The sequence below is a fragment of the Berghia stephanieae genome, chromosome 12 (assembly GCF_034508935.2).
Source record: "Berghia stephanieae isolate SIO BIC M18660-M18661 chromosome 12, UCSD_Bste_1.3, whole genome shotgun sequence".
NCBI classification, from domain to species: domain Eukaryota; kingdom Metazoa; phylum Mollusca; class Gastropoda; order Nudibranchia; family Aeolidiidae; genus Berghia; species Berghia stephanieae.
In genome coordinates, this window is record NC_088371.1 from 6602911 (window position 1) to 6617651 (window position 14741).

General features: G+C 38.3%; 2 protein-coding genes across 5 annotated transcripts in view; one reads left to right on the forward strand and one right to left on the reverse strand.

The window, feature by feature from the left end:
• The window catches only part of LOC144957739 (solute carrier family 22 member 15-like), a 44138-nt gene extending 42675 nt beyond the window's left edge, over positions 1-1463 (reverse strand). For 2 of the 4 annotated variants that reach the window (XM_078889129.1, XM_078889130.1), the window contains exon 1: positions 1281-1463. The gene's annotated coding sequence lies outside the window, so the exon portion shown is untranslated. Of the gene's footprint in view, positions 1-1192 lie in introns of all 4 variants that reach the window. The other 2 variants (XM_078889133.1, XM_078889132.1) reach the window with 1 other exon arrangement.
• Positions 1-14741, forward strand: part of LOC144957737 (solute carrier family 22 member 4-like) — a 47124-nt gene that overhangs the window by 18248 nt on the left and 14135 nt on the right. The window lies entirely within an intron of this gene.

Sequence of the window (14741 nt, forward strand, 5' to 3'; positions counted from 1 at the left end):
GTGAGTAAAGAGCCTTTTCCAAGGACTCAACTATGCGCGGAGCGCGAGGTTCGAATCCAGGACACTTCCGATCCAAAAGCGAGTGTCATACCACAAGACCACATAGCCGCACAATTTTACTATTGATGGTATGTATCTATTCTACCGCTTGGTCAATAGATAGAACGGAGTGACGTCACTCACCTCGTTGTTATTTTTTTAGCCAGCTGTTTTTTATGAGTAGTTCTCACGTTCCAGTTTCACGAGTTTTGTATCTTGATACGTTATTTATACTGTGGGCTTGGCTAGGAAACTCACAGCATTGCCATCCGGAAATATAACGGACCAACCCACAAAACTATGTGTAACTTTAAACGTTTATAGTTTAATTGACACATTTTAGTGAGAATGCACTTCAACAGTCATGACGTCACTTCCCTCGTAATGACGCATGGTAACTGAGTATCTGGCTCTAAACTATCGGACTAATGGCGGACGCCCTTATGCAAAATTTATCCGACGAGCATAAAAGCGTATCCAGAGGAGAAAAAAACATTATAAATCTGATCATGTTTTGACTTTTACACATTCTGATTACAAGCCATATGAAAAGTTCTCGCCAGCATGAAAAATAAAAAGTACATATTTTCTTTGTTTAGAACCACGATGGCCGCCGTTGCTGGGCGACGTGACATCAGACTATTGAATCCAATTACTTACAAACATGGATGGCAAAAAAAAGAACTAATACTTGAGTTACGCCAACTTCGTTCTATCCACATCAGACTGGCGGATGTTACGAGTTTTTGGATAAACTTAATAAATCAATTGATAGAATGCGCTTGTCTAAGAAGTTCACAACATTGCCATCCGGAAGTATAACTAACACACAAAACTATTTGTAACCTTAAACGTTAATAGTCTGGTTAATACAGTTTAGTGAGAATTACTCATAAACGCGGATGGCAAAACACAATAACAAAGACAAGAGTGACGTCAACCTCATTCTATCTATAGAACCAGCACAGAAAACTAAGTTTGAACTAGATGTTTAGAATATGCAAATTATGTGATAACTAATCACTCATTTGGCGATGTTTAAGTGTACACATTGTTTTATATGTTGGTTCCATTGATAAAGCGGTAGAACAGTGGGTATTTTACTTAGACACGCATCATCGATAGTAAAACCTGTGTAATTTGTTATGCTTACCTAACATTGCCATTGTTTACAGTATGACGACTGTCCGAGAGGTGTGGTTATCTAGAACTGAATTTTAAGTTAAAAAAAGGTAATTTACCAGTATATTTTTGACGAATCAAAACATGGAATTTGCGACACACCTTCACACGTAGTCGGACAAACATATTATTTGGTTGTTTATCAACAATAACGTGAATGAAATCGACCTCTCCCTGGTTGTTGCTTGTTTATATACCGCCAAATAGGAGACGAGTTATCACACTATTTTCTCGATCATGTTATAATTGTTTAAGTTTACACACAATATATTATGTTTGTAGGTAGAACAGTGGTTAGTTTACTTAGATACATAACATCGATAGCAAAACCAGTGTCGTTTACTATGTTTACCAATCGCTGCCATTGTTTACATTATGAAGAATGTCCGAGAGCCGCGGTTATATAAGTGTCTATAGATAGTGTGCGCTTGGCGAAGAAACAACATTGCCAACCGAAAGTATAACGGACCAACACACAAAAATATGTTTACCTTAGACGTTTATAGTCTGGTTAATAGATTTAGTGACAATAACATAAACGCGGATGGCAAAAAAAAAAAAAACAATAAGAAAGAGCCGAGTGACGTCAGCTTCATTGTGTTTGTCAAACACTCATTAGCTCCACCGTAGCCATCGTTAACATAATATAATATATCGCCTGACCGTAGCCATCGTAAGGTTATAGCCTAACACCGTGGCCTTCGTAAAGTTATGGCCTGATACTGACCAAAAAATGACGTCAAAATGCCAGTCTTTTGCCACAAAAGAAAACAAATCGTGAGTTGTATTCAATAGTTCAACCAATGGGACCACTTGTTTCCGTGAGCACTACTAACGACAACTCACGTCAAACTGCCAGTCCTTTTGGATTTCAGTGTCAGGCCGTGGCCTTCGTAAAGTTATGGCCTGATACCGTAGCCATCCTTATGTTATAGCCTGATGCTGAAATCCAAAAGGACTGGCAGTTTGACGGCATAACTTGGTTTTTGCACCGCCTAGTGAGTTGTTGTTAGTAGAGCTCATGGAAACAAGTTATTTCATTGGTTGAACTATTGAATACAACTCACGATTTGTTTTCTTTTGTGGCAAAAGACTGGCATTTTGACGTCATTTTTGGTCAATATCAGCGTGGCCTTCGTAAAGTTATGGCCTGACACCGTAAGTCCGCCCTAAGGACTGTTTCATATCCACCTTCAAGTTTAATTACTGGACATTGGTGGACGATGTGATCAATTGTCATCATCATCATCATGATCAGTTGACGTTCCCAATGTTAACAACGCGATCGGAAGTTACAGTGGTCTCACTTCAAGGGAAGTAACCCTGGATCGTATATGTGTGACGTCATCGGCATACTCTCTATAGTCTGATTAATACAACGTAGATAGAATGAAGTTGACATCACTCGTGTTTTTGTTATTGTTTTTTGCCATCCACGTTTATGAGTAATTCTCACTTAACTGTATTATCCAGACTATAAAATTCATGGTTACACAGAGTTCTTTGTGTTGGATTGTTAAATTTCTGGATGGCAATGTTGTGAGTTTCTTAGCCAAGCGCATACTATTTATAGATAGAATGAAGTTGTTATTGTTTTGTTGTTGTTTTTTTTCATCCACTTTTATGAATAATTCTCACTAAGCTGTATAAACAAGACTATAGATGGTAAGAAGTTGACGTCACACAGGTCTTTGTAATTGCCTTTTGCCATCCCCCTTTATGAGTAATTCTCACTAAACTATGTTAACCAGACTATAAACGTTCAAGGTTACACATAGTTTTGTGTATTGGTCCGTTATACTTCCGGATGGCAATGTTATGAGCTTCATAGACAAGCGCATACTATCTATAGATAGTATGAAGATGAAGTCACTCAGGTCTTTGTTATTGTTTTTGCTATATTAACTTTCCATGGGCTCGGGTCATTGGGTCACATTTTAAAATGTGCTCAAAATGACCCACCTAGTGAAAAATGTTCACAGCCTAACATCACGATTGGTCATTTGATTCAGCTTGACGCATGGGTATGTTTACAACTTTCATAAACAAAGCAGCGTGTTTACATTTTTAAGGAAATACCCAATCATTGGACAGCAACAAATTATGTGATTGATGACTTGGTTGGACGAAAACGTGAATATAGATGGCTCACATTCTCGACCCTTACGCCTCAAGTTTCACACATGACAAACGAGCATGCCCTTCCCCATCCCTGTTTTACTCACATAATATTATGAGTGACTTGTAGTTGTTTTTTTAAAGGGAAAAGGGTGAAATGCGAATAAAATATGTACTACGCTCTGCAGTTCACCTTTTTGATGTGATCTCTCTCAATGCGCCCGTAAATCTCTTGATTAATACTCTTCAACAGTCATAACGTCACTTCCTTCCTAATGACTCATGGTAACTTAGTAACACTGGCTCTAAACTATCGGAACAATGGCGGACGCCCGTATGAAATATTTCTCCGGCGAGTATAAAGCGTATCCAGAAGAAGAAAAATACATACATTTGATCATATTTTGACTTTTACACATTCTGATCACAAGACATATGAAAAGTTCTAGCCAGCATGAAAAATAAAAAGTAATGATTTTCTTTGTTTAGAACCAAGATGGCCGCCGTTGCCAGGCGGCGTGACATCAGACTATTGAATCGTATTCACTCAACCCTAACACCGACTATATCCGTAGTTTACCTGGGTTACCTTTACCCCATGCCGATTTATTACATTTTTCTGAGACAAATTGTAGACGTAGTATCAAAGTTAATGATTTTAGTTTTTGTATGTTAATGAAAATTGAATAAAAATATCTATGTACATGCTCATTTTTTTTTCCAATTTTGAAAAGTAGCAATAGTCTCTCGGATTGAGTGAGTTAACATAATATGTTAGTGAGTTGATACGCCGCTAAACGATTTGAAACACATTGTTTAACTCACTCAATCCTAGAGATTTTTACTACTTTTCAAAATTGGAAAAAATGTATTAAAAATGTGCATGTACATCGATAGTTTTATTCAACAACCATTAACATGTAAAAACTAAAAACAATAGCTGTGATATCATGTCTATAATTTGTCTCAGAAAAATGTAATAAATAGGCATGGGGTAAAAGTAACCCGGGTAAACTACGGATATAGTCGGTGTTAGGGTTGAGTGAGTTTAAAAGGATACGGTAAATCTACTATTTTATGTTGCAAGGAAGCGTCCGTGATTGTTATAAATTCGATCGTTAATAAGCTGACATTTGAACCAGTTGTTTCTACAATGAGCAAAAAATAATAGGGGCGATCTATATTCATGTTTTCGTCAACATAGTCACCGATCACGTAATTTGTTGCTGTACAACGATTGGACTATTCTCAATAAGTGTAAACACGCTTCTTTATTTATGAATGTTGTAAACATACCCATGAGTCATGCCGAGCAAAATGACCAATTGTGACGTTGGATATATCTCAAACTGTAAACACCTTAGACTTTTCACTATGTGGGCCATTTCGAGCAAATTTTGCAATATTATGACCAGAAACTTGAGGACATGGAAAGGTAAAATAGAACACATCCCCATTAGTGAGGACTTCTGAAATATCGATAGTATGCGCTTGGCTAAGAAGCTTACAACATTGCCACCCGGAAGTATAACGGACCAACAGACAAAACTATGTGTAATCATGAACTTTTATAGTCTGGTTCATACAGTTTTGTGAAAATTACTCATAAATGTGGATGGCAAAAAAAAAACAATAACAAAGACCGGAGTGACATCACCTTCATTCAATCTATATATCTCAAACTGTTAACCTTTCCGAAATTAAACTATGTGGGCCATTCGAGCAAAGTTTGCAATTGAACAGAAACTCGAGGACGTGATAAAGTAAAATAGAACACATCCCCACTCATTAGTGAAGTCATGTGAAATGTAGATAGTATGCGCTTGCCATCCAGAAGTATATCGGACCAACACACATAATTGTGTGTATCCATGAATGTTTATAGTCAGGTTAATACAGTTTAGTGAACATTAGTCTTAAACGTGGATGGCAAAAAACAATAACAAAAACCTGAGTGACGTCAACTTCGAACTATCTATAAGCCATCATGTCAAATAACAACGAAATAATATATCAAACAGTTTAAAGATAAGCCAAAGAGTGTGGTCGTAAGTTTTGAACTGGACCATAGTATTAGCCCATGGTGTTAAAACTTGGACTTCATATAGATGTCACTGTGTTAAAACAAATTGTGCCCCATCTCAAGTCAAATATAACTGTAATGGTAGTTCTCTACTGCGCACTAAGGTTGTGACATCGCTCTGGAACAAAAAAAAAAACAACAAAAAATAAGGTAAGTTCACTTTATTATCATTGTGAATTCTGCGATGATATTGTTGCTGCTTGTATATAGAAGGAACGAAATTGATGTCACACAGCTCTTAGGTTATTGCTTTTGGCCAGCCATTTTATGATTATTTCACACTAAATCCTATCAATTAGACTATACACCTTCAAAGTAACACAGACATATGTAGTTTTGTGTGTTGATACGATATATATATATTTATATATATATATATATATATATATATATATATATATATATATATATGTGTGTGTGTGTGTGTGTGTGTGTGTGTGTGTGTGTGTGTGGTCATAAAAAAAAAAATATATATATAGAGAGAGGGGGGGGGAGGAGGGGTATAATGGGGTCGGGAGGGGGGGGGGAAGGGGGGAGGGTTATTTGGCCTTTTGCGTTTTGAGCTTGAATTTGTTAGAGTGAATGCACATTGTCATTAGTTCTGATCTTTTGTTTAAGGTGCTATTGTTTCTGTAGTTGTGTAATAATATTTCCAGTTTCTCTGTCAGGCATAAATTGCATTTTCTAGCACCGCATCAGTAGGGGCTGCTTTGCCTGACGACCTCCCAGGTTATTGTTGGTGTTTTATTACTGTTTATTTGTTCCCAATAGTGCATTGCTAATTTGGTGCTTTTTGATTTGCTTTCATGTGTTATGGAGGCTTTGTGATTGTTGTATCGTGTTTTGAATGGGGGTTCTGTGCTGCCGATGTATTGTGCTGCGGTGTTATCAGTGGTTATGGTGGCTTTGTAGACTATGGCGCTTTTTTGGCAGTTTCCTTTAAGAGGGCAATTGTCTTTCTTTCTGCAGTTACAGTTGTCTTTATTTGTATTGGTGTTGTTGGGTTCGGTTATGATTTGTCTGTTGTGGTTGGTGATGATCTGTTTCATGTTTTGTGCACAGATGTAGCTTATCTTGACGTTGTTTCTGATGATTATTTTGTGCAGACGGTGGTTCTTCGGGAAGTGTTTATCGATGAGTGCAAGGAATATATATATATATATATATATATATATATATATATATATATATATATATATATATATATATATATATATATATATATATATCACATAAACTTAATCACATTTGAGAATAAATAAAACCACAATGATGATGATGATGATGATGATGATGATGATGATGATGATGATGATGATGATGATGGCGACGACGACGATGATGATGATGATGATGATGATGATGATGATGATGATGATGATGATGATGATGATGATGATGATGGTGACGACGACGACGATGATGATGATGATGATGATGATGATGATGATGATGATGATGATGATGATGATGATGATGATGATGATGATGATGATGTTGATGATGATGTTGACACCAGACACCAGACACCGGACAATCGGCAGTCAAGGGATGTTTTTCGAATAAACAAATCTCACCAGGATCCGCCACTCTTATCTACTCTTTTTATATTTTAACTCGAGTCAATCACAAGTTACAACGTCTAAGGGAAGTAATTATGAAAAATAAATGGGGAACTATTTTTCACTCGGTTATCTTTTTTGGGTATATTATTGCATTCTTAACATTACACAGACCCTTGTGTTGTTAACCCTGTCCTTACCACCAACAGTAAAATCGTCACATTTGTTACGACACAATATACATTTTTTCTTAATTAGATTTATTTTGTACATCGCAATGATCTTTGTTTAATTAACTCACTCAATCCTAGAGCTGTTTGCTACTTTTCAAAATTGGAAGAAATGTATTAAAGAATGAGCATGTACATAGATAGTTTTATCCAACTACCATTAACATGCAAAACTAAAAAACAATAGCTTTAATACTACGCCTATAATTTTGTCTCAGAAAAATGAAATAAATAGGCATGGGGTAAAAGTAACTTCCGGTAAACTTCGGATATAGTCGGTGTTAGGGTTGAGTGAGTTAATAAGAACATAAAGTTATTTTGTAGAGAGATTGTTTGAGTTTTAAAAAATCAATTTTTCTGCTGGGTATGCCTGCCATTTTGGGAAAATACTGAAAATGATCGGTAAGGAGAGAATCAACCAGTTCACTGTAGTACTTTGGAATTTGGAATGACTTTCCTTCCTTTTTATTGGCATTGATATGACCTAAATGTGTTGCAAGTGCCGTAAAACATTTTTTTTTAAATAGGCCAAAAAAAAACAGACCCATTAACCAGTAAACCGCCATAATCTACTTGAAAGACGCGTATATTTAAAAATTTGGCCAGAAAACTCGTCCTTCAGATATAGATTTAATTAAATTGAGCTTTATATAGCGCAATATCCACTAAATGTGCTCAAAGCAAGGGGTCCCTGGTCAACAGCAACATGTAACATCTTGGACGGGAGATGACGCATGTTAGGCGATATTACAATTTTTCGGACAAAGACAACACTGTTAACGGCCAGGTACTCATTTTACACCTGAGCACGGTGAGAGAATGTGAGTAAAGAACCTTTTCCGAGGACTCAACATTGCAACGAGCGGGAGGCTCGAACCCAGGACCTTCCGATCCGAAAGCGAGTGTCATACCACTAGACCACATATCCGCACAATCGATCGATTTAAATGGACACTCATTTTTGTTTTAACACTCTCAGACCTGGGGCTTCGCAAAATTCCAGGTTTGAGAATTTTAACCATGATAAGGGTTATTTATTTAAATCGATCGATACTTGAGGGACGATTTTTCTGACCAAATTTTTTAATACGTGTATTTCTAGAGAGTCCGGCAGTTAACTGGTAATTGGATCGGTTTCTTTTGATCTAAAAAAGTTTTTACGGCGCTTGCAACTTACTTAGATAAAGAAAATAAATGTTGGGACCAACAAGAAGTTTTGACTTTAAGCAGAAGTTTTATTTATTTGGATTCCACTATAGTAACAATATTGTCCTACAAGGATGGTTGTCAGAACATTGAAAGCTGAATGTAATAATATCCTTTACATGAGTAAATGTTCTTATTTCACATCGATATAGATAGAATGCGCTTGGCCAAGGAGTTCACAACATTGCCATCCGGAAGTATAACGGACCAACACACAAACTCTGTTTAACCATGAACTTTTATAGTCTGGTTAATACAGTTTAGTGAGAACAACTCACAAACGCGGGTGGCAAAAACAATAACAAAGGCCTGAGTGACGTCATCTGCATACTATCTATACAAATTGGGAGCCACTGAGTTGGAGGTGACATGAGACATCCTGTTATAATTTAGTGAGAACAAATCAGTGAAATGGCTGTCTAAAAACAATAACAATGAGCTGATTGACGTCAATTTCGTTCCATTTATTTTATAAGCAGTTACTATTTTTTTACCGACCACTATTACATTCCACATCAAGATAGCGAGGACGAGAGACGCATGACGTTCTCTCTCTAATAACTTTTCCGCCGGTGACGTCCAATCAAGGAACGCTACTCTTCCGCTAATCTCATTCCCTATAGATCTGATCATAAACTAATTCACCGTGCTATCCAATCATCCTATCTAAGTCTCTGTCAATGTTTTAAACTAATTTGATATCGACGTCTTCTTCTTCTCAGTAATAACTGAAAGTAAAGTATCCCTCTCTCTCTCTCTCTCTCTCTCTCTCTCTCTCTCTCTCTCTCTCTCTCTCTTTCTTTCTTTCTTTCTTTCTTCTTTCTCTGCGCGTGTGTGTGTGTGAGAGAGAGAGAGAGAGAGAGAGAGAGAGAGAGAGAGAGAGAGACAGACAGATAGATAGATAGATAGATAGATAGATAGATAGATAGATAGATAGATAGATAGATAGATAGATAGATAGATAGATAGATAGATAGATAGATAGATAGATAGATAGATAGATAGATAGATAGATAGATAGATAGAGATAAAGAGAGAGAGAGAGAGAGAGAGAGAGAGAGAGAGAGAGAGAGCTGTTTAGATTTTTGGCATACTTGTACTTGTCACTGTGATGCGCAGAGAGCATGATACAAATTCTATATATAAATATTGTTATAATATCAATCAATAAACATCATTCGCTGAGCAAGCCACGCCCATAATATTATATATACAATAATAATATTATCTAGTATAAGCCAACTGCAACTGACACCGTGACATGCGTTTGTACTCAACTAGGATGTATTAATCCTGAAATGGGAAACCTGTTTACCGGGAAATTCATTGTAAATATAATATTATGCATATCCTAAATAGTTTCAAAGAAGCATTCGTGAGGGTCACCGTCTCCATATAGATATTATGCGCTTGGCTAAGAAGATCACAACATTGCCATCCGGAAGTATAACGGACCAACACACAAAACTATGTGTAACCTTCAACGTTTATAGTCTTGTTAATACAGTTTAGTGAGAATTATTCATAAACGTTGATGACAACAGGCAAAAACAAAGACATGAGTGACGTCAATTTCGTTCTATCTATCTATAAGAACGGAATCAATATCTACTTTGAAAATGTTGCTGCTTGAGAGGGAAAAAAATAAAGATAAGTATTGAATTGTAAGTTTCAATTCATTAGACGAAGACAGATACTGTGGACGTTTCGAGTTTCCCCTTTATTAACAAAACACGATGAATGAAACACTAAGGACGAATGAGATAATTGTGAATAAAAACAAAAACAATGTTGGGACAGGAAATAGAATGCCCCTTTGTGTGGAAGTGCGAATTAAAATATCCTTTCTTAAAAAAATATAGCATTGTGGAGAACATTGTGCTTATTTGAGTCAATACAAAAATTGATACGGCTCACAACTCTACTGAAAGATTTGAAATTTAGAAATGTATTTTTTACAGATAGATAAACAGATAACTTGATTTCCTTTTATAATTTAAAGTCAGTTTGAAAGTTCGTTGAGTCAAACAGATAATATCATAAAATATGTACCGACGACACTTGGCTCCCAATCAACTAATTTTGACACTGTCAAAAGTTGTCAATTTGCGTCATCTACTTAGGACATCAAGGATTATTATTACTTCCGTTGTGTTGTTGATTTAGCGGTGATCCGTTTTGTTATGATATGTATGTATGTGTGTGTGTATATTTTTGTGTGTGTGTTGTGTGTGGTGTATACATGTGTGTATGTGTGTGTGTGTTGGCATTTTTCAGCAAATCGTGGCATTCATAGTGATATTATTCACTTAATCACATGAAGGTATTTCAGTCGCCATTTTGATTCATTTTTTACTATTAGGGTTAGCTCGAGAGGTTAGTCATAAGTGTTATTAAAGGTGCTAGGGTGTTTGTTTTTTCCATAAGTTAAGTAAAGGGGAGACATTCCGAAAGCTCCTACATCCCAAATATTCTTTAAATTTGTATTTTCACCGTTGATATTTTGTCGGGCATTTATTTATTCAGTTTGTCATATAGAAGTATTTTAAAAACTCTAGAACAAACCTTGATAGATTTGTGAAAGTTTAAAATTTCCTAATTTGACCATTGTTTTGATTTTCGGCCGCTATTGTGATTTGTTAAGTATTGAAAGGTAGTGCAAAGCAGTCCGAGAGCTGTTTTTTTCTATTAGGGTTAGCTCGAGAGGTTAGTCATAAGTGTTATTAAAGGTGCTAGGGTGTTTGTTTTTTCCATAAATTAAGTAAAGGGGAGACATTCCGAAAGCTCCTACATCCCCAGTATTCTTTAAATTTGTATTTTCACCTCTGATCTTTTGTCAGCACGGTGGAAGAACAGCACATTCAACGTTCAAAATTCCAATTCCAATAACGGATAACAGCACCTGTAGCATCAGTCGCCAATCAGACACAGCTAAGTTACTGAAGAGTAGTTCTCTCATAATTTGGGATGAAGCACTTATGATGGACAGGCGTGTGTTTGAATGTGTGAGCAGGACATTTTGTGACATAACAGGCAGTTCAAAACCTTTTGGGGGCAAAGTGGTTGTACTTGGATGGGATTTTCGGCAAATTCTACCTGTTGTTAACAAAGGAAGTGAAGCCGACATATTAAGTGTTACACTTAACAAGTCAATTATTTGGAATTTTGGCACAATTTTTCACATGAACAAGAACATGAGGGTTACTGAAGACAATGACTGTTTTGCAAATTGGCTTCTCCGCATCGGAAATGGTACAGAGCCGGTTTTCAGCGAAATAGGAAAGTATTCTGTTAAATTACCTACAGCGCTATGCCTTCCTGAAAATGACCCAGAATGCTTGATAAATGCTGTATACAATGATTTGAATCTGAACTTTGCGGATGAATGTTATCTATCAGAGAGAGCAATTTTGACTACAACCCATGAAAATGTTGACCAAATAAATGCAGCCGTTCTGTCCAGGTTGACCTCATCAACTGAACAAATTTACCGCAGTGCTGATTCCATTCAAAGTGACTCTGACATCAACTTATACCCGATTGAATTCTTGAACGAACTTACACCTCCCGGACTTCCTCCACATGCATTACATTTGAAAGCCAACACGTCAGTCATGCTGCTTATGAATATAAATCCTAAATCAGGCCTCCTAAATGGCACCCGTTTGTTAATAATTAAATTAGGTTCAAAAGTATTAGAAGCCAAGATAATTACCGGTAGTAGAGCTGGCGACATAGTGTTTATCCCTAGAATCAATCTGACGACAACAACTGATTCAGGCTTACCATTTATTATAAATAGAAGACAGTTTCCGGTAAAATTGTCATATGCAATGACAATTAACAAGTCTCAGGGGCAGACATTAAGCAAGGTGGGGATTTTCTTACCACAACCGGTATTCACACACGGACAACTGTATGTTGCTGTGTCACGGGTCAGAGGCTATAGTGGCTTACACTTCATGTTGGGCCACACAGAAAAATCAACCGAAGATATACCAAATTACACAGACAACGTTGTTTACCAATCTGCCTTCATTAAATGATGGTGAGTACAGTATCGAATGAAAATAGTTCTTTCCCCGCGAAATTGCGGGCTTTTTACTAGTGACAATAAATATTGATAAAAGGTGTGCAATTCCGGAAAACTTCTAAAAAGGAGGATGTGTTGTGCAATATCGAATGTAAAATAGAATAAAATGTAGCTGGACCTAGATATCTCGTAGTCTATTTTGTACGTAATTTGCCATTTTAAAAAGTATTTTATTAATAATATCACATTTTACCTGAAGTGACACGAAGTTTCGAAACATAAAAAAGCAATAAACAATAACAATAACAATAACAGCTTCGACATATTATGAACAAGATACCAAAACCGAAACGTTTCGCTGAAAACCCATCTTCAGCCAATAATAAAATCAATATAATTATAATATAGTATAATTATTAATACATCCAGACAGAGGGCATAAATGTAGTATGTACTTGCCAACGACTTTTTTTGCCGTCTGTCCAATTTTTCAATTAAGCGGTTTCCGGTTTTGCCCCCCCCCCCCCCCCCCCCCCTTCCCCCGCTCCTTTACGTAACATTGTCATTATTATAATATGGCATCGGTACACAATCCGGGATTTTCCAAACCGGTCGATAGCAATTGCCGTGATTGTCGTGACATCAGGATAGGAAGATGGGAAACTGTTATCCTCTCAATGTTATGGTAACTCTCCTGTAAAGACCACCATCTCCTCTTCCTCTTTTCCTCTTCCTTCTCCTCTTCCTCCTCCCCTCCTCTTCTTCCTCCTCTCCTCCTCCTCCTTCTCCTCCTCCTCCTCCTCTTTTACTCCTCCTCCTCCCCTCCTCCTCCTTCTCCTCCTCCTCCTCCTTCTCTTCTTCCTCCTGCTCCTCCTCTTCCTCCTCCCCTCCTCCTCCTGCTCCTCCTCTTCCTCTTCCCCTCCTCCTCCTTCTCCTCCTCCTCCTACTCTTCCTCCTCCCCTCCTCCTCTTTCTCCTCCTCCTCCTCTTCCTCGTTTACTCCTCCTCCTCCTCCCCTCCTCCTCCTCCTCCTCCTCCTCCTTCCCCTCCTCCTCCTGCTCCTCCTCTTCCTCCTCCCCTCCTCCTCCTGCTCATCCTCTTCCTCCTTCCCTCCTCCTCCTTCTCTTCCTCCTCCAACTCTTCCTCCTCCTCCAACTCTTCCTCCTCCTCCCCTTCTCCTCCTTCTCTTTCTCTTCCTCCTCCTCCTCCTCTTCCTCCTCCCCTCCTCCTCCTCCTCCTCCTCTTCCTCCTCCTCCTCCTTCTCCTCCTCCTCCTCCTCCCCCTCCTCCTTCTCTTCCTCCTCCTTCTCCTCCTCCTCCTCCTCCTCCTTCGCTTCCTCCTCCTTCTCCTCCTCCTCTTCCTCCTCCTTCTCCTCCTCCTCCTCCTCCTCCTTCTCTTCCACCTCCTCCTCCGCCTCCTTCTCCTTCTCTTCTTCCTCCTCCTCCTCTCCTCCTCCTTATTCTCCTTCTCTTCCACCTCCTTCTCTTCCTCCTACCCCTCCGCCTCCTCCTCCTCCTCTCCTTCTCCTCCTCCTCCTCCTTCTTCTTCTCCTTCTCTTCCACCTCCTCCCTCTCCTTCTCCTCCTCCACCTCCGCCTCCTTCTCCTTCTCTTCTTCCTTCTCCTCCTCCTCCTCCTCGTCCTCCTCCTCCTTCTTCTCCTTCTCTTCCACCTCCTTCTCTTCCTCCTACCCCTCCTTCTCCTTCTCCTCATTCTCCTTCTCCTTCTCCTTCTCTTCTTCCTCCTTCTCCTTCTCCTTCTCTTCCACCTCCTTCCTCTCCTCCTCCTCTTCCTCACCCCCCTCATCCTCCACCTCAATTACCGCGTCATCTATCTTCGTAAAGTAAATTAAAGCTTCCTTTCAATTCTATTTGTGTTTTTTAATACTTTAACTTCAAACGCTTTTAATTTCCTATCTAATTCTGGTTGTTTTTTATTCACATGATGAGACACAACTTTCGTTCTCCAAGTACATGGCAATCTTAAATACTTACTTGTCATACGAAGCAATCAGCCCCACAGATCCTGAGCATCACTCACAGTGTTAACACAAGCAATAGATAGAACGAAGATGACGTCACTCAGGTCCTTGTTATTGTTTTTTGCCATCCACATTTATGAGCACGTCTCACTAAACTGCATTAAACAGACTATAAACGTTCATGGTTACACATAGTTTTGTGTGTTGGTCCGTTATACTTCCGGATGGCATTGTTGTGACTTGCTTTGCCAAACGCATATTATCTATAGAGTAGAGAGGTCGCGACATCCTACCTTCCTCTCTTCGTTCA